General features: G+C 50.6%; 1 protein-coding gene and 1 pseudogene across 1 annotated transcript in view; both read right to left on the bottom strand.

The window, feature by feature from the left end:
• Positions 1–23,103, bottom strand: part of Polr2H (DNA-directed RNA polymerases I, II, and III subunit Rpb8) — a 131,346-nt gene that overhangs the window by 90,688 nt on the left and 17,555 nt on the right. The window lies entirely within an intron of this gene.
• LOC142583839 (U2 spliceosomal RNA) lies at positions 114–295 on the bottom strand (annotated as a pseudogene).

Raw genomic sequence — 23,103 nt, forward strand, 5'->3', positions numbered from 1 at the left:
TTATTTATTTATTTATATATGCCCGCCTTGTTTCCTTGTTCGCTTCTTCCTCTGTTTTTTACAGCGAAGCTGTTTATGGGCTCGGGTTTCGTATTTTTCTTCTGCGTGTGCAAAAACCGTGGGCCGGTCCCCCGGAGATTGTGAAATACCGCGCCGACCCGCGGCGGAGGTGAAGCAGGCTCCAAGCACTCCGCCAACCTACAAAAATAACTTTCATGTCTTGGTTCCCAATACAACCCGTATAGTATATTAAGCTGATAAGAACAGATACTACACTCTGACCCGCGTCGGCCATGGCCACGTTCGCACCACCCTCTCTTTGTCGGCGTTCCAAGCGCTTGCGTATCTACTTTCCTTCCGCTCTCCCGTGGTGGCGGCCCCGTCGAAACGTCACAGCGTCAAGGGGGGGGGGGGGGGGGTAGAGCTCAAAATTGGGGGGCTTTAAAGGGACACTAAAGTGAAAAATGATTTCTTCTGCATCAGTAAATTACCGTTCTACAACACCAAAAACGCCACTCTTACAACGATAAGACGTTTGGGAAGCTAGAAAAAGCGCAACAACGAAATACGGGTGGCGACGCCTACTTAAGTTCCCGCACCTGGGGGCTGTGACGTCTTGGATTTTGATGAAATCTTCTAGGGCCTACTAATTATATATAGCGGTACAGATTGACTACATTGCGTTCTAAAGGAACCAAATATTAAACATGGCAAGTTTCGGCAACCTTTATTCAGCCAACGCGGCCCAAATGCGAAAACATACTTTGGAGTCCCTGACGTCACGACGACGTACCGGCGCTTGGGTTTCGGCGCGAAATTCAAATACTGATACTTGTACCTTCATTTGCTCATCCAATAATCAAACTATTTTTCTGAAATGACTGCCTGCAGGGTTCTCAAACAATGCTTCATTAGTCTAAACTGATTTATTGTTTCGCTTTAGCGTCCCTTTAAGCGTCACGCGTGCCTAGTGTCCTCCGGCTCCTCGGGGCGGCAGTACCGTCGTCCACGCGAATGTATACAAAAATCACGGTAAATGAGTTTGTGCCTTTGTTAAAAATTCTGTGTGTCGCGTGCTAAACAAGTTCGATGGGCATCCACCGTCACAGAGTGGAATGGCTCATGATCTTTCTTTCTTTTTTTTTTCCCTCATTCCTCGCGCTGTCCTGTGTTTTTCCTCTGCAATATATATATAAGAATCAAGTCCAATGGATTCCGTGCGATGTACAGCTGAAGAGCCCTAACTAAGTATTAATTCCACCGTTGCAAAATTAGAAAGTACAAAACGATTAATATCCCACAATTCGAAGTTTGTTAGCTTCAGCGTCTTTTGGCGTGCGACTTAATATAACGCGCCCCTTCATTCGCCAACAAATTTCTTTTTTCTTTTTCTTTTCTTTTTTTGTCAGAACACGTGCCCTGCACTCGCGAGCTCGCACACTACTTTCTCTCTGCATTTTCGAGACGCGTTTAGACGGCCAATAAAGGGAATATTAAAGGTTGGTACACTGCGCTTTCTGGGACATCTAATACAGATATTTAGTATACAGGTATTTACATATATTACAGGCGTAAATACAGATATTTACGCCTCCGGGCTAGCGGAGGCGTAAACATGAGCGGCCGGATTGGTGACGCCACCTAGTAGCGGAGAGCTCAACCACAGAGCTATTTGTGCTATAAATGTATGTATGCGACTTCGGTGCTGGTGTAAAATTTCGGCGGCGGCATAATAGTGAACACAATGGATTTTTAAATGTCTTGTTTGTTTGTTCGTTTGTTTTACGAGAACTCTCACACAACACGAAAATACGCATATATAAAGCTATAAACTTGGGAGTGCATCTTATTTTTCAATAAGCAATCACCATGCTTCCGCCACAAAAATGCTAATAGAGATGTTTCAAGGAAATAATTTATACGAGCTTAAACCTGATTCAGTGTTTAAGGATTCGCGATACGGAAACACGGACACCAAAATGACGACATGGACAACACAAAAGAACAGCAAAGACAACGCAAACTGCGCTTACGCCGTCCTCGTGTTTTCTTGTGCGCGTGTTTTGCACGCTTGCCGCTACGTGCCGCGAATTACAACCAACACTCAAGTTCCTGTCGTTCTAAGATTTGCGCAACAGCAAGATAGAGAGATCCGACGACTAGTCACCACAGCGAAGCGTTCGTTTACGAACAGGGCGCAGAATGTTGCGCAGGCGCACGCAATTAAAGTATGCGAAATACTTGAGAAAAAGAAACGACGGGGAAAATAAAAAATAAACCGGTAAGCGACGATCGCCCTTGACGCACAGCAGCTGCATGCTGGAGAAACGCTCCGCAGTCAGCGCCGACGGCCTTCGCCGCTGCACACCACGGTCGCGGCGGTGCTTAATTGAACTAAGGCACGCAGCTGTCACCTGACATACCCAACAGATGCGCGCCTATACTACCTCCCGAGACAGTCGGCACAAAGGAACTAATTTGGATGCGCCTGCATCACGGATTTAGTCAAAGCGCTTGCTCCTCTCGAACACAGCGAAACGCTATATCGCGCATGCGCAAAGAAGGGGGAAGAAGAACGGCACTATGATCCGTTAGTAGTAACAGTGCGTTAGTAGCGTAACGCACTAAAAAAAAAAAAAAGCAGACGCATCGGAATAAATATGGCCGGCGCGGGTTCGATTTAGTAAATTCGACTTGTGATCATGTGGCATGCAGTAGTGGTGTGCACTTCGGATTAATTTTGACCACCGTGCACGCAGACCTAAATACCCGAGTGTTGTTGCGTTTTGACTGCCCCCCGCCCCCACCGTCGAAATGCGGCCTCTGGGAATAAAACCCCGACCTCTAATCTAGCTCAGCAGCGAAACGACATAGCCATTGGACTACCGCGGCGAGTAGCCTCGAAAGGAAGGGTAGCCAGAAAAAATAACGCCCTCACAAAAAAAAAAAAAAAATAGAAAGCCGATACTGCAGCAAACAAAGAAACGGCCGGGATCATGAGAAGCGGTCGGCGACGAAACGGCCGCACGAGGCGCGACGACAAGGAGGAGGAGGAGGAGGAGGAGGGGGGAGGGGGCGCAATCCAGACGCCACACAGCAGACAAGCCTCGGGGCTGCAGTGGAAATCAGCATATACGCATGGGAAACATAGGCGCGGCCGCGCATATCGTGCACGCCGCGTTTCAGGAAGGGGGGGCGCGTAATCGCCGACGTGTGCGCGACACGGCGAGCTGCAGCCAGCCGGAGCCGCGTACACGACTGGGTTCCGGAACACCTGTCGCCGGCGCCGCTCCCAGCGCTCGAGCTATACAATTCCGACACGCGGCAATGGGACACGGCGCCGAGGGACCGCATGCCGAGCTCTTCTTTCTTTCACTCTATAGCATTTCGCGGCGCATTCGGACTTGGCTTTGCAAATGTACAAGTGATAAGGGACGACGTTCTGAGAAGTTCCACAGAAAGCTTCTACACTAAGGAAGCAGTAGCCAGAGGAGGTGTTCCCGGTCAACTTATAATGTCTGGGTTTCTTCATCGCGCACTTGGCGTTGCTGATCGGGATTCAATTCAGCGAATTGGTTATTAACAGCGGAACGCCGTGACCACTGAATTACCGAAGCGGGTTTGCCAAGTTCAAAGTGTGGAGCGACACCAATACACGACGAGCGAGCGTCGGGTGATGCTCACATCTTAGAATACGAGGGAACTCGGCAGGTGTGACGAGGTGACGTCTCCAGCCGCACCAGGCCGTCACTTCGCTAAGCAACACCTAGATAACAGAAAGCCCGAGCACTTCGAGTCGTGACGTCACGCCTGGGAGGCCAAGATTGTACGCTCGGCTAGATCGCGATGTTTCTGAAAAAGAGTTCTTACTACGACAGTTGTGTGTCTGCACACCAATTCAGGGTGGTCAAGCGGCGAAACCACATTTACAGGCAAGAAGGTCATTCTATCGTTTTACCTGCAAATGTGTTCTCGCCGCTTAACCTCCGGTAATCTTGCAACGTCCCGGTCTACGCTTACCACCCCGATGACATAAATTTCGGCGCAGCTACTAAAACTAATCGCTTTCAAAACGAAAAACAAAAGCAACTACCTTCACCGTTACGCTCTTAAATATCACGAAGACCACTGAATTCGCATCTGCGACTTCAGTCGCTTCAGCAAACAAAACGCAATAACGCTGTCCTTTAAAATTAGCTCACAATGGCAAGGATCTCCACACGGTGTCCGACACACAGGTTATGCTCGTGCAAGAAACAATACACGTGGCTCATCGTCTGTCGCGTAATAAGTTCAGCAATATGGCGTCAACTTCTTTTGTTGTTAAATACGAACAAAAAATTTGCAGACTAAACAAAGCAATAACGGTCGGTAATATCTTGCGTGAAATGCTACAACAGCCACATTACGGTAAGGATTGGCAGTGAGACGTTCGCGTTTCAGCTGCTACGACAAAGGAAAGTTCAAGAAATTGAGGCGGGCAGGCGATCAGCCCGCTGCGCGTGCGCAATAGCGATTGCGCTGTACGAGTGCCGTGCCCTCTGAGTGACTGAACACACGTGCACAGCTTGCGCAATAAGCCTTGCGCAAACGCGCGAGCTCGTTTCTAACCCGCTCCGGCAACGAAAGCAGCAGCCTGGCTGCTGGGAAAAAAAAAAATCTGGCACGTTTCAAAACTCTTCTCTTCCGGCCTCCCTCCTTACTGCTATTGCTCTCCTCGCCATTCCTCTTTCGGAAGCTCTTTCTTCTATTCGCAGGACTCACAACAGACACCTGCAAGACGAGCCCTCGCAAGAACCCGAGATTTTGTACGTTTGAGTGTGTGTGCGTGTACGTCTGCGTCGTTCACTTTGTCTTGTGTCGGGGCGCGCTATCGCCTAAGGCCTTTAGTATTACGTACCAGCAAGCCCACCGCTCAACCATAGTCGAAAACCTGAGGTCGGCGCCTCACCGCCAAGCCGCAAGCTCAAGCGCGTGAGTTTGTAAAATAAAGCAAGAAGGGCGGCTTCAAAATGGGCGCTCAGCTTTCTTTCTTTTTTTTTTTTCTTTTTTGAAATTGCCGCGCGAGGGAGGAAAAGGAAGAACGACGGGAAAGAGGGAAGTGTGATTGAGAGAGGTACGCTTCCCAGAAACGAGCTCCGTTCCGAGAAGGGAGAAGGAGCGTTGCTCGCTCACTCCGCGTACGCGGCTCTCTGCTCCCCATCCTCCGGCGGCGCGAGATGGCCGAGTCGATTCGCGTCGCCACTTGGCACATGCTACACACACGAGCGGCCGCTGGCCTCGCGGCGTCCAGATTTCCGAGAAATGCGCCCGCCGCACTCTTTCTTCTTCGCCAATCTAAAACCACGCCTTCTCCCTTCCTCTGGATCCTCGAATCGAGGACGCCGCTGCGAACTTCTTCGAATAGCGTTTCGCCGGGGCAAAAGAAGCGAATCGCGCGTTATACTCGCGCGCGGAGGGGTGAACGGGCGCGCAGAAAGGGCGACACGAGGCCCGAGATGTCGCAATCGTGCAGCTTCTTTTGTCTCGTTCCCTCTCGTCTCCCCTCTCTCGATGGCTGGGTTGTGGAAGCGATCAGAGACACGCGGCGTGCCGTGTTGCGTCAAGTCGGCAGGGCTGCTGAACAACGACGCTGCGCGACAATGGATGCAGAGGGCGGTGCGCGTACACAGAGGCCAACGCGTGCTAGTTATCGAAACGAGATCACGCGAGCACTTGGAATGCGAGGCGCTGGCAGTCTCCTTAAGATATTTAAACGCTGCATCAAGCGCATTTACTGTCATGCAAATTCTCGACAGATGGCTCCGTTGACACCTTCGGGAATCCCCCAGATCGCTTCCCCTTTAGCCCCTCTTACTAGTGTCACTGCGTCATCGTCATTGCTGAGATTCCACAACGGTATGCATACGGTTACTCGTCTGCGCTGTTAATGTACAACGCCGGCCTCCGTAATTTTCATACAGCTACTCTTGCGCCTAAAGCTGCTAAGCAGGAATTCTCAATAGACCGATCCCGGAAGTCAACTTTTCGTTGCTGATATTTAGTGCTAGTCTTCGTCTTCATTTCTTCTTGTATCTCTGTGTTGTTGCGCTATACAGATACCTCTCAATGGTGACCGACCAACAAGCCCATATCGCCACCCTCGTCTCATTAGAGAGCTTTAGAACAGGGGCCCCAAACGTTCGGGGCCCCAAAGAAGTAGCGTCAAAGCCACTGTGCATGCGCGAGGCGCGAACTGCGTTTCGGTTTTCCGTCGGGCACACTACTATTTCACTGATTTCGCGGGAGCCCCAAAAACGTTGCGTGAACAAACATGGCGGAACCCATCGAATCGACGGTTCTAACCTAGCACAAAACTGGGTTCGATTCGTGGTAACGCGTAAAGTTCGCAAGCTAGGAGAAGTATCTGCGGTTTTCGCTTTCTCCAAGCTATCGTGTGTTATGAAGATTGATTTATTAGACGCCGTTGATTCCGAACTCGGTTGTCGATATCATGGCTCTTAGGCCTAACACGGCTTAGCTTGGCTGGTGAAGGCACGTAAAGTTGGTTACTCGAAACTAAGCGCAACAAATTGCTTGCTGATAATAGAATAACCTACAAATTGTAATTTAACACAGAAACTCAAATGCCAGAATTACTCTTCTTATTATAAAATGGTACATTTTATTTAATTATTTACGATAGCTTTTCTTTGACGCCGTAGTGGTGCTACAAGCGCAAGACGCTATCCACAAACGCAAAGCTCTATTCTAGAACTCTTCACTCCTGCGTGCCCCAAAGCTAACATCTGCAAATTTCTCTGGGGCCCCTATTCTAAAACTCTCTATTAATAAAGCGAAAAAAAATAACAAAAGAAAATCAAAAGATAGACGAGAATCTACATGCGCTGATCAAGTAACTGTAATCGTGTCATCTAAGAAGAGGGGGGGGGGGGTGCATAACGCTATGTGCGAGGCGAGTGGGCCATTTTGCGGCCTACTAAATTAGGCCTACTGGACCAACCGTCGAAACGGCCTCTTGTCATAGCCACACACAGAGACAAAGCCTAGATTAATGAACACGCAAGCTTCTAGAAGCAGCGCCACATGAGTTCATAAAATGCTATTATTACGCAAGCTCCCAGAAACAGCGCAACGCGAGCTTAGAAAATGTCATTATTGCGCAAGGGCTCAACTCCTAATAGCATATTTGCTCGCTTCCGCGCGGTAAATATCGTGACGTGAAAACTACGCTATTGCCGGTTTCGGTAATTGCGGCAACATGTACGCCTTAGTATGTGCCGAGCAGTACGCTAAGCAGTATGTGCCCAGACGACGCTAAGTGAGAATGTATAATTACACTCCCTTTACTTGGTTTTCATCTTATCTATAAGTAGGCTACCGATTACCCGACCCAAATATTGATGCCGTATACGCAGCGTCTTCATCTTCGCCTAGAACACGATCAAATCGCGTTTATCTTCTAATTCGCGTTGTTATCACCTGGTCCCCCTAACGAGGCCGTTCGGTCGATCAAAGCGGCGCCCTTAGCTTTTTCTCAAGCGTCACTTATTCAACCTCCATTTTCAATATTCCCACAGTCGAAGAGGAAAGCACGCTCTTCTCCGCACGTTGTAAAGTTCCAAGGACCAAAGACTGCAACTGTTCGAAGGGCGCCACGCCCCGGCCGTTTTGTATGCACGACTCGTTCGCTCCTTGGGGGCTCGCGTACGTATGTATGCAGTGGGGCGTGCGACGGCTCCGAAAACACAGGCGCGCGCGAGAGAGAAACGCGCGTTTCCGACGCCTCCTTCGAAAAGCGGGCGAAGCGCCTCTGCCCCCTTTGAGAGCGGAGCGGACAGTCAGTCGCACAAGTGTACAAAAACGCTACGCGGCCAGCCAGGTGTCGCCGCGGTGCGCTCATGTCGACGAAATGCAAATGCCGCGATGAAGCAAGCAAACGACCGTGACGCACCACGCAAACGCATACCTCGCGACGAGGTAAACAAAAAAAGAAAAAAGGAAGTAAAAAAGAAAAACGCTTACACAACTCCGCGAGCCCGGACGGAGTTTCAACGCAGGCGAAAGCCGACTCGGGCGAAGCGTTTCAAAGCGCAGAGCGGAGTCGAAGCATCCGTGCGAGAAAGGAAAGGAAATAACTGCGAGAAAAGGGTCGAACGCTCTGCACTCGCCGGTGATGCTGCATGCCCTAACAGATTGCCAGCTTTCAGCGGCTTTGATGCGCAATTATGCGCCTGCCTTATTATCTCTCCACCCTGAACGAGCTTGGAACGAAAACCACAGATAAGAAGAACGCTCATTCACTAAGCGAAAGACATAAAAGCCTAATCGGGTATTCAGTCGCAATGCAGCGGCCGTTGAATCCGGCGTCTCTCAATAGGGACGCGAACAACCACAGGAAGGACTACCGGGAGCTGAGCGTTACAATTCTTCGCGGACGAAAAAAAAAAAAAAAGAAAAGAAACCACTCGGCGAAAGCGGGAGTTTGCGAACGAAGTGTATTACGTTAGATTTTGCACGTCCTGCTCTGCGCTTGCCAGCTCAAAATGGGCAGACCTGGTGAATGGCCCTTTAAGTACAGTCGCAGCTCGAAGTCGAAATTATAATTCGAACACTATGCACCAGTCGCGGTTAAATTACTTTAAATCAAGAGCAATTATTTACGTCTGGAATGTTTCGAAAACATCCGGATATCGGCACCCAATGGTGATTAAGTTAAATTGTTACCGAACAAAAGCGTTTTCAATTACAATCTATATCTTCTTCAATAAGGTTGATCCAGAAGGTCACAAGAACGCTCAGCCACTCTAGGCAGTGCTGGCTCAGCGCCAGGAAGAGGACGGTTACACGTGTAAGTTCCCATGCACGGTAAACCGCCCATCACCTGCCGCGGTTGCCTAGCGGATATCTCGTTGCACCGCTGAGTTCAAGGTCGCGGTTTCGATCTCGGCCGCATATCGATGGGGTCGAAATGTAAGGGGAAAAAAAACACTCGTGCACTTAATTTATAGGTGCACGTCAAAAAAGCCCAGGTCGTCAAAATTAATCCGGAGTCCCCCCCTACGGCGTGCTTCATAATCAGATCAAGGTATTGGTACGTAAGACCCCAGAATTATTCATTATTTAAACCACCTATCACCCTGGCGCGCTGGGAACACTAGTGCCGGATTTATTTCTAGTGATATTTGTTACTAAACTCCACGACGAGCACGTGACATCCGAGATCAGATGACGCGCACCGCACGAACCTTGGAGCGCACGCCGACGCGTTGCGTGTGCTTCGGCGCTGCGCGACGCGGGAGTGCTGCGTGCAGTCCCCACGTAACTAGAGCCAAATATTACAACTATGCAAATGCCACGTAGCTGGACAGAAAAATACGGTAACGTTGTCTGCCGTCGCGCGCGCGCGCGCGCGTGTGTGCGTGCGTGTGTGTGTGTGTGTGTGTGTGTGTGTGTGCGTGTGCGTGCGTGCGTGCGTGCGTGCGTGCGTGCGTGTGTGTGTGTGTGTGTGTGTGTGTGTGTGTGTTTTCCTGCCAGATTGTCACTCAAAACGACGGACAGCTGAAAGAAGGGGGCGAGTGTGTGTGCACGTGCAGCAACGGCGCTTAGCTAATCTGTTGCACGGCCAATTAACAGAGAGGAGGTCAGCACAAACTACACCGAGGAAAACAAACGCAGACCGGTATACCGATAGGTGTATTTTGGAATCGTGAAACAGCCGCACGGATCACAACATCCGGTGAAACTCTGGTCAACCCCAATGCGCTAAAAACGTTCTACGACTGCGAATGAATGAACGAATGAATTAATGAAACAAATAAGAGAAACCATCGTGGGGACTATAGGTCGCTGCCAACCCGTTTTACGCCAACGTATACAGTACAGGTGGCGCTTACAATAGTACATCTACACGCTCGCCGGTTCAAAACGGCGTTACAAGGTGTCGCCGGCAACGCTGCCGTTCGTCAGCGCCTTGCGGTATCTCAATTACACACCCGTCCGCACGCTGACTCGATTGTTCGGACGTTTCGCTGGCCCCGTGCTGGAACCTCCCCTAGCATTTTCTCATTCCCATCGCGACGTCCTACATCCCGAGGAAACGGCATCATGCGTTTACAGGAGCAGCTGGACGCACGCGCAGTCCGCCCTTGATTCATACGCAGGCTCAGCGTCGTCGTATGCGAATTGCGCTGCGCCAGAGCAATGCGTTAGTATAACACACAACAAGGATTACTGACACCCTCCGCCAAAGTCCAGAAGTCTGCCTTCTGTTCTACTTTCACAACGGCGCAAGGTTTCGCTCCTGTAACGAGCAGGCCACGACGAAAGCTCGGTGCTGCGTGCGAGCGCGCAGTCCCGGCGCACATGTAGAGGCGAAGGGACAACTGGGAAGCGTCGTTCACCCCCTCAACACTGGCGAGCTGCGTTTTGTTTTTTCAGCGGTGGCGGATCTGCTGGCGCAAAAACAAACGGTGTGTGTGGCGGGGTCCCTGCCAATCAAGCCGTGCGCCGCGTGCATCCCAAACACCACCGGCGCACGAACCAGAACGGGTGGGAAACGGATGGGGCGAGGCCCGCGAATGAAGAGTGGGGGCAAGGGCGCGACCCAGCGAGCGATCGAAAAGGACAAACAGAGAGGAACGCAACGGAACGACAACACTGCGGCACCGAAATGGGCCGCCTTGTGGGACAGTCAATAGTACACACACAGGGAGAGGCGCGCCGAGGCCTAAACTCCGCCTATCGCGTGGTAGTGCGCGCATTATATTCTACACAGAGGGGGACCAGCCAGCGCTATACGCTGCGCGGCCACGGCTCCTGGAATCGACGTGGCGGTGCGCGATCGATATGTGGCTGCCTCGGCAAGGTCGTCCTCAGCCGGCGGCCGACCTTGGGGACGACCTCAGCGGAGGAGGCTTTCCCCGGCTGCCGCCGACACCGCCACCGCTACTCGGAGTGAGAACGCTTACTCCCTTTCCTCCTCCTCCTCCTCCTCGCCTGGAGTCGAAACACGGCGGGACCCCACGGTGAGTCGTGTAGCTTAGTGGCAGAAATAATTTAAGAAGGTTTTACGCTACGAACTACACTGAGCCAAACGACGCGGCGAGGAACACCGGATTCTGTTGGACCGAGAACTGGCGTCCTAATTAACGTGCACCATTAAGTATCCGCATACGAGGACGGCGGTCTTTTTCTAATATTATTGTTATTTATTTATTGTTTTGTTTTTCTCATTGCGCCTCTATGTCAGTGCGACGTCAACTTAGTAAACTGGAACAAAATACGTGCGTTCAAGCTCGTGAATAAAGTAACAGCGTTAAGAAAGAAGAAACATGCAAAGTTCTGTATTCGCTTAATTTGTCCAATTTAGTTAGTTTCCTCGTGTCCGACCAACTATCCCAATTCTGTACCTTACTCAAACCCCGCGCTCAGTTGCAGAAGGCCATGGCAGCCGAGACACCGCGGCGGGTGACGGCGAGTACAGGAAGCTAAGTTGCGGGCTGCTTGCAATCCGAATGACGACACGACCCAAGGAAAAGTCTCATATGACACACATGCCACATATCCAATAACCTCGTATGACCATACAATATAATTGGATATGCGTCACATGCGCTATATTAGATTTTCCCCTTTCTTCTTTTAACTAGGAGAATGGTGCAAACAGAGCAGGCATTGGGATACAAAGAGTCGTCGAGGACGAACGCTAAATTTGCGCGTTCTTTTTCCTTTACCTCTTTTCTGGCGCATGCACATTTTGAAACCGGCCTGCTAAGTGCAGTCACGCATAGAACGGTGGCAGGAGCGAACGTGCAGAACGCCGATTATACGTTGCACAATGTCAAGCAGTGTAGCCCGCGACTACTTCGAAGGAAACCTTCGCCCCCAATGGTGGAAGTGAGAAACCGGAACTCGGAATGACCAGCGGAAAAGCGACTCGAGGAAGGGAAGCGGGGTGGGGGAAGCGGTATGCGGAAGTGCGACGTCGGACGGAGCTGGAAATCGATACGAAAGAGGCAGCGCCGTTTCCACAAGCGTAAAGCGCTAACGCCGTCCGCGCGCGATAGCCGAGGACAGCATATATAGCGGCAACGCTGCGAATAGTCGTTCGGCCTCGCGGGTGCGGAACGTACATAGTATGCAGGACCAGAAACGGCGCACTGTGCACGCACGGTTGGTCAAATCCCCGAAAAGGGGCGGACAGTTTGGCCCGCAAGACTACAAACGCCAGACCAGGCTTGCGACCGAGTAAAGTTCACAGTTGGGCCACTTGGCAACTGAACAACTTGAAGAGGCGAGAGGGCGGGGAGGGAAGCGGGGGCCAGCGCGCAGACCACAACACAGAGAAGAAAGTGAACAGGACGTACGGTGCAGGTTTCTCCCCCCCCCCCCCCCCCCTTGTTTTTTTTTAAAGATGTGATAGCAAGGGAAGGTAGGTCACGTCAGAGCCGGTTATACCGAAATCCCAAATTCTTGCGCCCACTCCCTTTTTTTGTGTTGTGTTCTGTGAGCTGCCCCTCTTTTCGATGTGCAGCAGAGAATAGGATGCTCTTTCGCGTGAACTCGCTTGAGATAAGAACAACTTCTTATTTATTTGTTTGTTTGTTTAATCGATAACACATTGTCGCTTCACTTTTGCAAGGCGAAAGAAACAAAAGGAAGCAAAACAAATGCGGTGGGGGTTCTGTCCAGAGGTGTATGTCTGCACGCGCAGTTCCGCGAGTGGATAATAACGCGCCACTGGCACAGTTCATTGCACGAACATTCTCCAAACTCTGCCGCGGATAACTGAGGCTTTCTTTAGCTACGCGAGCGACTCCTGCATTTTTTTCTTTCGAGTCTATGCTATGTAAAAAAGAAAGAGAGATAGGCCGCGGTATTAAAACTTGTCCACTACGAACTGCTAGTGCGACCGAGCGAGAGGCTTAGCCGAAAGAGGCATGAATACCTCGCGGTCCACATTTAACTTGATCGAGATGTCGCAGCAACGGTCTGCGAAATGGCTGCCGAGTTAGCGACGGCCACGTCAACTTGGGGGCTCGCGGTCCTTGTAGCCTATAGGTACGAAGTTGGAGCATTCTAGGAAACGTTTAATAGCGCGTTATTAAAATCGTTCTTACTTTCGTTATTAAATGTCACGTGCGAATTTGGACATTGACAAAATAAAGAAAATTGAAGACAATTGGCTTCTGTAATTCGTTAATCATCTCGCTCAGCAGAAAAACCGTTACCGGGCTAGATAACGTGTACGTACGCGAGTCTCTTGCTTAGTGACAACGAAACAGAGGACACACTGAGCTGCAGCGCAGGCCTGAAGTGACATTTAAACAGGCTATTCTCTATGACGAGGGTGGAGAAAGTCAATTGTTCTGTCACAGACAAAGAGACAGTGGCACATCAGATGTGCCGAAGAACAAAAAGAAAGGCTGAAAGGTCCGACGCTGCACGTCACTGACCTCATAAGTGAAGCGTATAACTCCAAACCAAAAACGTCGGTGCCTGCGGGCGAGTTCGATTCATAACAACACATGAAAAGAGTAAGGGCCTAGACCACGACCTGGCTCACTGTTCGAGACCAGGAAGTCATCGCAAGCTTGAAAAGTATCCTGTCTGTCTGTGAGTAACTGCGAGTGTTACTATGGCAACAACCAGCATCGTCATAAATAATTACCAAGGAAGTCACCACTGCCGAGGCAGAATCTGCGCCCTCCAGCTTTCAAGAACGATATCCAAACGATGGCGACCTCAAGATATCCGTCCACCTAGATACAATGATTAAAAATTATTTCTCGACGAGTGGTGCATACCTCATTTGAAAATTGTAACAGCGCTAACACATGCATCCACAAAATAACAAGGACGAGACACAAGCACTCACTGTCAACTAGATTTTATTGACGGAAGACGGATACCTTATATAAGAGGAAAGGCAAAAGTGAAGGGAGATACAAGGAGTAGTCAGAATTTCGCGTCGCATAATAGTAGAAAGCGGCAGAAGGCAGCAAACGAGTTTCCGGAAAGTACAGCCCCCTACACAATAATCTAGAGCGGTTGCTAGGTCAGGGCGACTTATTTTTGCTGCTGGAGGTGCTTATCGACAGGCCACCGCTATAATCGCATCGCCTTACGCGCAGCGAAGACAGCCGGTTTACGGCGCGATAGGTCAAGCGAGGCTACAAGGCCGCTCTTCGCTCCTTGGCGAATGTCGAGACTTGGTCCAGTGTATATAGTGCAGTATCGTTAATAAAAGAAAGCAGCGAAAGACGACAGCACAGCGAGAAGTGCGAGATAGCAACGACCAGCGCATCTAGCAAAGCGTGCTCGAAACCAAGTTGTCTGGTACTAGCGGTCTATGGCAGAAGTGCAAAGGTAGTTCTGCTTTCACAGGGACTGCAAGGAAGTTCATGGAAGACAGAGAAGGGCACTGAAATGGAAGGCCGAAAAGGAGGCCAGGAGCTGCGAAAGGCGAACAAATGGTGGCTGAAACCTTTCAGTCGCTGGATAGTGCTAACATTCGCGTTGACTTCTTTTTCTTTCTTCTTTTTTTTTCTCTCGTTTGTAAATGCCCTGTAGTGATCGCCGTAATCCCAGTTGTTAATATCCGTGATGGCAGCTCCTATGTTCAGCAAGAAGTGTCGTAGTAAAGATCTAAGGCCGTCTCTAGTTAACATCCACACCACTTTCGCCCACGTTAAGCGCAGGCAAGACTTCGTTGCAGTAGGTCACAATATTTTAAGATAATGGTCTTCATTACGCTTTTGTTCACCCGTCAGATAAGGCACTTTCCAGCCAAACAAGGCGAAACGGAAGGGGATATTTCTTGTCTTTACTTAAAGACGGGTGAATAGGTGAACTATTTGACCTCCTCACCACCAGCGTGAAACGACTATCCGGTGCTAAAAAGCAGCAAGAGAGAAACAAAATTCGAGCGCTTAATGGGCAAGTAGGGAAGGCGGCATCTAGGCAGGCAATCACAAGCAACTTCGCGCGGACACAGGCGCGTCCTTTCGCCGTCGGCTCGCCGGTAGCCGGCCACGCTGAGAGCAGAGGTCCTCGCCAAGGTCAAATTTCCCAAGCCGCGCGCGCGTACCTAATTGCCGCTCCCCCCCAAGCGTCTCTGTCTCTCTCTCCTCCATAAAACAGCAGCAGCACCCGCAATAACAACAACACGAAAAAAAAGAAAAAAAAAAGGAGCGTCGCCGCCACCGCGGTCGCAGTCATGTGACGGACGCTCCAAGGACAGCGCGCGCTCCTTGGCCGAAAGAGAGAGAGAAATCGGGCAGGCGGGCTTCACCGCGAGGCAGCGGAGCGAGCGCAGGCCGCATCTGAGCGGGCGGATGGTGTTTTATTGAAATGCAGCAGTGTGCGCCCGCCTCGGCTCGGTGCCATGGCCGAGACCCGGCGACGGAGGCCACGGTCAGGGTCGTTCGGGCTAACAACCTTCCGCCGCTGCCGCCGGCGCGCCGACTGCTGGGCACGCACGTAGTGGTAGGCTCTGCGTGGCGTAGTACATAGTTTGGCAGCTAGCCTGGCGTAGCTATTATACCACGTCCGCCGACGGCGCAACCAGTGGTTGCCGCGTTCTACTGCTAGGGGCGAGGATCGCGGGAGCAACTCGCAGCTGTGGAAGCCGACCTCTTCACGGTGGGATGCGCAACGAAGAAGCAGACTAACTACGCGCAGATTTACGTTCGTGCTCTTAGAGAACGTCGGGAGATGAACATGACGGCGGAGTAACGGCAGCTTTTGAAATAGCATGAGAGGAGGCGAAACACATGAGTGCCGACTAGCAACCGTAACGTTATTCCGCTGGTCAGCGCTCGTGGGTGTCGTCTCCCCCGTATGAACCCACCGGCCCAAATTAGCACTCTCTCGACAAGAAAGAAAGGCGGCGGAGACGTTATCGATCGCATTACTCTGCGTTCGGTAAAAAAAAGAAAAAAAGAAAAGCGCACGAGGCTTACTGTATATAAGGAGACTCTAAAGTCCTAACACGCTGCTACGATTCCAAAGTTCGACACGAGTCTTTCGTACCGACCTTGGCGAGGACAGTAGACGTACAACGCTGGCCGCCGTACCAAACCATCTCCGCGCTGTGCTGCACGGATCGCACAGCTCGACCTTGGAGGATAGCGCCGCAAGGAAAGTAGTCTGGCCGTACACGGTTCGCGGATATATATATATATATATATATATATATATATATATATATATATATATATATATATATATATATATATATATATATATATATATATATATATAGTGTTGTGTGTGTGTGTGTGTGTGTGTGTGTGTGTGTGTGTGTGTGTGTGTGTGTGTGTGTGTGTGTGTGTGTGTGTGTGTGTCAGCCTTTAAAAAAATTAACAAAAGCGGGCAGCGCTGACTGTTTCAATCGAGTTTCTAGCAACTCTATAAGGCACCTACACACCGCGCTCTCCAATTCGCAGTTTCCTTTTTTTTTTTTGTTTTTTTTTAACTTCAGCTTAAATTCAAGTTCGTTTCTCTGATAGTAAGCCTGTCTCTGTGATAACGCTCCACATCTCCCGGAGGAGCTCACTCCCCGCGTGGAACCATGTTTGAAGGCGCGTTGCAACACTTGATCGATCAGCGCGCTGGTGACGTTTTTCCACACCTGCTCTCTCTCTCTCTTTCTCTCTCTCGGCGCTGACTCAAGCAGGACCGCTGCGACTAGCGGCGTCCCGCTGCATCCGGTCCGGCCGCTCGACCTTGGACCACGAGGACGAAGACGCGGCCTCGGACAAAGGAGAGATACTTCGGCCCACATTCCGCCTGCCGCTGCCTTTTTACACGACAAAGGACCGTCTACGCGAGAGCACACCGCGACGCGAGTGGTTTCAGTTGAATTCCCGCAGGCCTTGTGGAAGCGATAATGACTACATCATTTTTCTAAACGTTAAAGGGAAAATAAAGAGGAGCACTTCAATGAGTGATAAAGTATCCTCTGACAGCTGTATTATTTGCGTTAATTTTGATGGCAGAGGCTCTTTACTGAAAGCGAAAATAAAGGGCAAGGTTTTTTTTTTTTTTCATTTTCCGCCGAAACATCCCTGGCCATGAAAGTCTTTGAGGAAACCAGCAAGGTCACGTTGACGCATACGCCACCTGGACTCTGCAACATGAAGACCGTGACTTGCAGGTGGACCCTACACCTCCTCAGTAGAACATCATCCTCCAATACTACGACCTCTCCCGCCGCATCTATCCATACACAGATCCCTCCCTCGCGAAGACGAGGCCGCCTGTCCTCAACTACAGCTTACACTTTCCCACAACTCAGCTTATGTCACGTTATACACTCCTCCATCTATCCCTATATATGATCCCACTGCGAGGAGTGGGATCATTTATAGTATCATACTAGCTGGGCGTGTCCCAACCTCCCCCCCCCCCCCCCATTTTCAAACCAACAATCGAGCAGTGGGAGGCCATGCTGTCAAGTTCGGACCCGCGCAACCAGCAACAGCTGATGTGGAGAGTCCGTCAGGCAGCCAAAGCCGTCGGAGTCCTGTAACAAGGAACTGGCAGTCATATATAGCTGCACGTGCTGGGGATTGTCTCTTGCGAGTGCTTTCAGGACGAGAGCCACGTATACATTTTCCATGTTACGATAGAATCAAACTGTGCTTGTACACGCTGTTTGCAAAAAAAAATGACTGCGTTGCCATTAGTCGGGAAAACTGCGTCGCAGAAAAGCTAGCTTTACAATTATGAAAAAAAAAAAAGGTCTATTTAGTGGAGGCACAAGAGCAAACTGGCGATAGCTGTTCCGCCGTGCACTTGGCTTCTTGAGCGGAAATCTGTCTTAGGGTTGAATTCACGGTGACCCATTAGACCGCGAGTAATAAACAAAATTTGCCTTGTCCAGACAAAGAGGGCAGCGAGAGCGTCCGATAACTTTGGCAAAACGACGTTCGCGAGTGTCGCAGAACGCGAACGAGGAGGGGCGGTGAAAAATAAAAGTACCAAAGCGAACAGTCAGCTAATCTAACAGTCGAAGTTGTACCGGAACACGGCGTGGGAATGACATTACCGCGGCGCGCTGCCACGGCCGTGAACGCATTCCGCGAAGCGAGCACCCCCGTCCCTCTCCCTCTCTCAGCTGCTGCGACACTTGCGCTCACGATTCTGGCAACACTACGGGAAACGCCGAATGCCAGATAAGGCTGTAACAGCAAGGATATCTGCAGCGACCCTTCAACGCTTCCCCCGCAACTGTGAGCTAGCCGCGTCCCTATAAAAAAAGAACCTTGACAAACAACCCGTGCATGGTCCACTTCGCGGTCTAATGCCGATCCACTATTAAATGTTTCCGGGCACTAACAACCCCCGTCAGGCGCGCAACCATATATTTCGAACTCTTTTAGAGCAGGCGCCCGTCCTGCGCCGAGCGTCGGCGTTGCGAGCACAGCGAATGATGAAAGAGCGAACGCTTAGCGAGGCGGGGGATGAAAGACGGCAATAGCGAAAGGAGCGCGAGGGGGAAAGCGGAGGAGGGTGCAGCGGAACCATGCGGCTGTAAAGCGAAGTGTGGCGAAAGCGGTGAGAAGCGTAGTGCCGCGCAAGACGGGCTCTGCGGCGACGATGGCTGCGATATGGCGCCAGAGTAGCGCGCGTCGTCTGTTCACCGATGGCGCTACTGATACCATATATATGGAAACAAAGCGCTGCATGAGCAGACGTCTGTCTGCGGCGGCTGCTGTGAATCGCGCCCACGCGTCATCGACGCGTTGCCTCTCGCCATCTTCCGATTAGCGAGCCAGTCGCACAACACTTCGCTCCGTTTGCAACATGCCGAACGAGACAGATTGTCCGCGCCAGCCACTATATCGCGAAATGAAAACACACATAGAGTTGAGCCCAAATTTCGCGTTAGGGAGTACCTTAGTCGTCGGTGAATTTTTTTTTTTTTTCAGGAAGCTTCGATGTAACGGTGTAACTACATTACGCTTAAACGTCTCCACAGATTAACCACCTCACGAATTTAAGGAGAAGGAGCCATCAACGAATGTTATATGTGTGGACATAAAGCAAAGCGACATTGTTTTGGCTTTATTTTTATTACTATTATTATGCTTGGCGTAGGACCGGCAAGCCAATCTCACGACGTCGCCATCTGACTGCGACGATTCGTGACTTCAGTAGATATGCTTTCGTTCCAGCAACATTACATAACTCCACAATAGACGAGCCAAGGTGTAATAAACCGATGATCATGCCACAGAATCATGAATGACAATTCGTTTGCGATCAACACTAAAATCGAAAGCACGCGCTTCTGTCACGATAACAGCAAGGTTAATACGTCGCGTAAGATGAATGCGCCGACGCCAGGGAAAACAAAAGTTTGTCCTTGTTTTTAATCTTTTTTTTTTAAATTTTCCTACTCAGTATTCACAAGCTTGCTTACGTTGTTGCGTAACCGAGAGGTAACGCAGCAGGAACTAGGTCGGGCTATTGAAAGGGTGTCCAAAGGCAAATGACTGACGCGTCAAACCTCGCACGCGCACTCGCCCGCTATTTCCCGCCCGCTTATATATATGTAAAAAAAAAAAAGGACCGACCAAGTAGAACCCAAAGAAAGCCGACTAACTAAAAACAAAACAAACCACCCTCTATGAACCCAGCACGAAAACAAGCCAAAGAATAGCTTAAGAAAAACGAAAAGTAACGACACCTTCGTCTTTGGATGAACCAGCTATGCGAGGACCCCAAAGTCTCATTATTCTGCACAGACAACCGTAACAAACAAAAAAAAGGAGGGGGGGGGGCGGTAGAAGGAGTCCCGAGCAGTAAAATCAAACACGCTGTCACGGCGAGTTGCCTCCAGTTGCCGCCACGTCGCCTTCCGCGAATGATTTCTCCAGCGAAGCACAGTCGGACCGCTTCTGCGAAGCGAAGCTTGGCTCGCCATGGCGGCGGCAGACAGTTCTTGCCGCTGCTTTTAACGGCCTCCCCCGCAACTCCGACGCTGGTCGCGCAACGATGAGACGCGCCTCGATACCCCCCGTGTCCTCCCCTTTCTTTCCGATGAGTGAGCGTGCCGCACCTCGAAGTGCCACATGCGACGTTGGTTATTATTCCGGGAATTACCACGAGGCTCACCGGCACCGCGTTACAGAGAGAGAGAATAAACATCTAAGATGATTTTATTTTCTGTTCATGGGTGCCGGATCCATTTTGAGCCCTCAAACGAATAATTTCTCGACTTTGTGCCCCAGTGACGTCAAGTTGACAAGGTCGCGAAACAGTCGAAATAACAACGACAAGAATAAATTATATGGGGTTCTACCCGATATGATTATGAGGTACGACCTAGTGGGGGACTCCGAATTAATTTTGACCACCTGTGGCTCTCTAACTTGTGCCCCCGATGCACGTTACACGGCGCGTCTTTGCGTTCTATCCACGTCGGAATGCGACCGCCGCGGCGGGGTTCGAACCCGCGAGCTCTAGCTCGCGGAGCTCAACGCCATGGCTACTGGGCTACCGCGGCGTGTCGCCAAACAGTGAACGCATCCGTCCAACCGTTGCCGGGCGTACGAATCCATTGGAATTCCGCATACATTGGTCGTTACAGCTGGAAAGCGCCAGTGTTAACAGCCCGTGGTGACGGCAACTTCGGAATACTTTTGCAAAACAGTCTACACAACAGGAATGCATGACGTGTGCTTATAAGCCCATATGGAGCTTACCACGACGGGGGCTGAAATCAGAAGACGGGGAATTTCAAAGTGGAGAGAGGGCGCGATGCCCCCGTTTCCACCCCATCACAGTAAACAAATTGAGATGTCACATTAACGAGATACCAAATAACAGCGATAACTCAGTATAGGCTGGAAAAGGGCCGTTTAGAACGCAACAAATGAAAGCCGATCTACCTTTTCTTAAATGCTTGAGCCGATATCGCCGCGCCGGCTCGCTAGTATGACGTCACGAATTTTTGTTTTTCGCGTATTTGAGTCTTGTGCAGAAAAAAATTATCCAGTACCTCACGCACGCGTCCTCACACACTGACGTTCATTCTTGGAAAAGGTGCTCAAAACTAATCGACAGTAAATAAATTAATAGATACCAGCACGCCCAAGTACCCTAACCTCCTCAACCGCGACACTTGCATTAATTTTTTTTTCTTGCTGCTACAAGTATACCACGGGGTGACGATAACTACTACTGAGAAGGCACTAAACATCTACAGACTTTGTTTTGAAACCATTTGACTTAATTGAGCAGCCTATTGCACCAAATAATATCTACGAACCAAACAAATCCAAACAATTCAAACCTGAAAATGCTGACCACGCTGCTCTCTTTCCAGCGGCAGGTGATTAAATTAAGCGACACGATATAGGGAACCGATAGCGGCGGCGGCAGCCTGCAAAGCATTGTTGCCGCTGCTCATTACATGGTGCGGTGCGCATCCTACGGCGTGTTCCCTATCAGCCGAGCACAGCGATCATCCGCCACACACGTACACACAAATAACACAAAGTCAGTGCCGGATGCGCGCCTGCTGCTGGAAACAATGGCCCAACGCCGCAGGAATGCGCCTTGGCTCGCGCACCGGAAGCCTCTCTCACCATGACAGGCACCCGATGCGTTCTGTAGCCCAACATGGGACGCTCGCGTAGACTGCAAGAAGCTGGAACTCGGGATCGGCTCCATTTTACCACGATTTAACGGTGGCGTTCAACGCTGCAAAGCAACACAGCTGCTATGAGAGACTCCGGAATGGAGGACTGCGCACTGATTCCGACCACCACCGGTTTTTTAACGTGTGTGCTTCAACTTATTAAACATTTTTTCGATTTCGGTCAGCCTCCGTTCAACTGCGAAGTTTTTTTTTTTTTTTTTTGTAAAACTTGCGTTTGTTGTCACTGTTGTCGCCGTCGTTGTTACCGCTGTTTCGCCATCGCGCTCTTTCAAGCGTATATCGACTTTCCCTCCTACGTCACTTGGAGGACATTTCTAACAGTGCGGCTAACGCAAGGAACCGTGACGGCATGTTCAGAGTAACAGCACCGCGCCACGCCAACTGTCGTCGCGTGCCGTATAGTTAGGCAAAGGTGTTGATGCAGTGCTCTGCAAACGCGCATGAATGGGCACGGTCGCGCTTCAACGCGGAAGCACGTGCATTTGTCCTAATGTTTATCGCATGCGTACGATGATGCTTGTCATTCAAAACGTCGATTTACTTTGAAACACAGGCGGGTGGTATTGGTGACGGCGACGTCTGGCGACCATACAAAAAATTAATTGTGGGGTTTTTTATGTGCCAAAACCACGATTTGATTGTGAGGCACGCCGTAGTGGGGGACTGCGGAGTAATTTGGAGCACTTTAACGTGCACCTTAACCGAAGTACAAGGCTATTTTCGCATACCGGCCCCATCGAAATGCGGCCGCCGTGGCCGGGATTCGAACCGGCGACCTCGTGCTCAGCAGCCGAATACCATAGCCACTAAGTAACCACGGCTGGCCTGGCCACCATAAGTCTAGCTGTCTATATAGCGGGCGGCGATGCAGACGGGGAGCGACGAAAACGCGGTTTGCTGGTCTTCCACTTCCGACTGAAGTTGTCAGCTATAACCACGCGACACTACAGCTCTGAGACCCCCCCCCCCTCCCCTCCTCCTAGTCTGAGTGTTATATACATGAGATACGCGCAGGATCTGACATAGTTGGTTATTAACTCAAGGCGCCATGCAGCCACATCGATTCATGATGCATTAGAATGAGCGTTCTTAAGAACGCGAATAGAGAGGTGAACCTTACCGCGCTCCTTGTGGAATATGGAACATCGTCCCGCCCTCACTTTCGTCAATAGGGGCACCAAGCGCCCCAACCACGCTTTCGACGTGTGTGCGCCGCACACCTTATACGCGGTTTCAAATACCAGCGAATGTCGAAAAGCGTGGTGCGCGCCAGGCAGAGCTCGCCTAAAATCGTGCCACAACATCGTATGCGCAAGGCAACAGAAGCTGAATATTCGCGTTAAAGAACGCAGAAGCCGCTCGCAACAATGTTTAACGCCACGCGTGGCACCTATATAGTTGGACCATTTATCAGATGGTCCACACAT

The sequence above is a fragment of the Dermacentor variabilis genome, chromosome 5, assembly GCF_050947875.1.
Source record: "Dermacentor variabilis isolate Ectoservices chromosome 5, ASM5094787v1, whole genome shotgun sequence".
In the NCBI taxonomy this organism is placed as follows: domain Eukaryota; kingdom Metazoa; phylum Arthropoda; class Arachnida; order Ixodida; family Ixodidae; genus Dermacentor; species Dermacentor variabilis.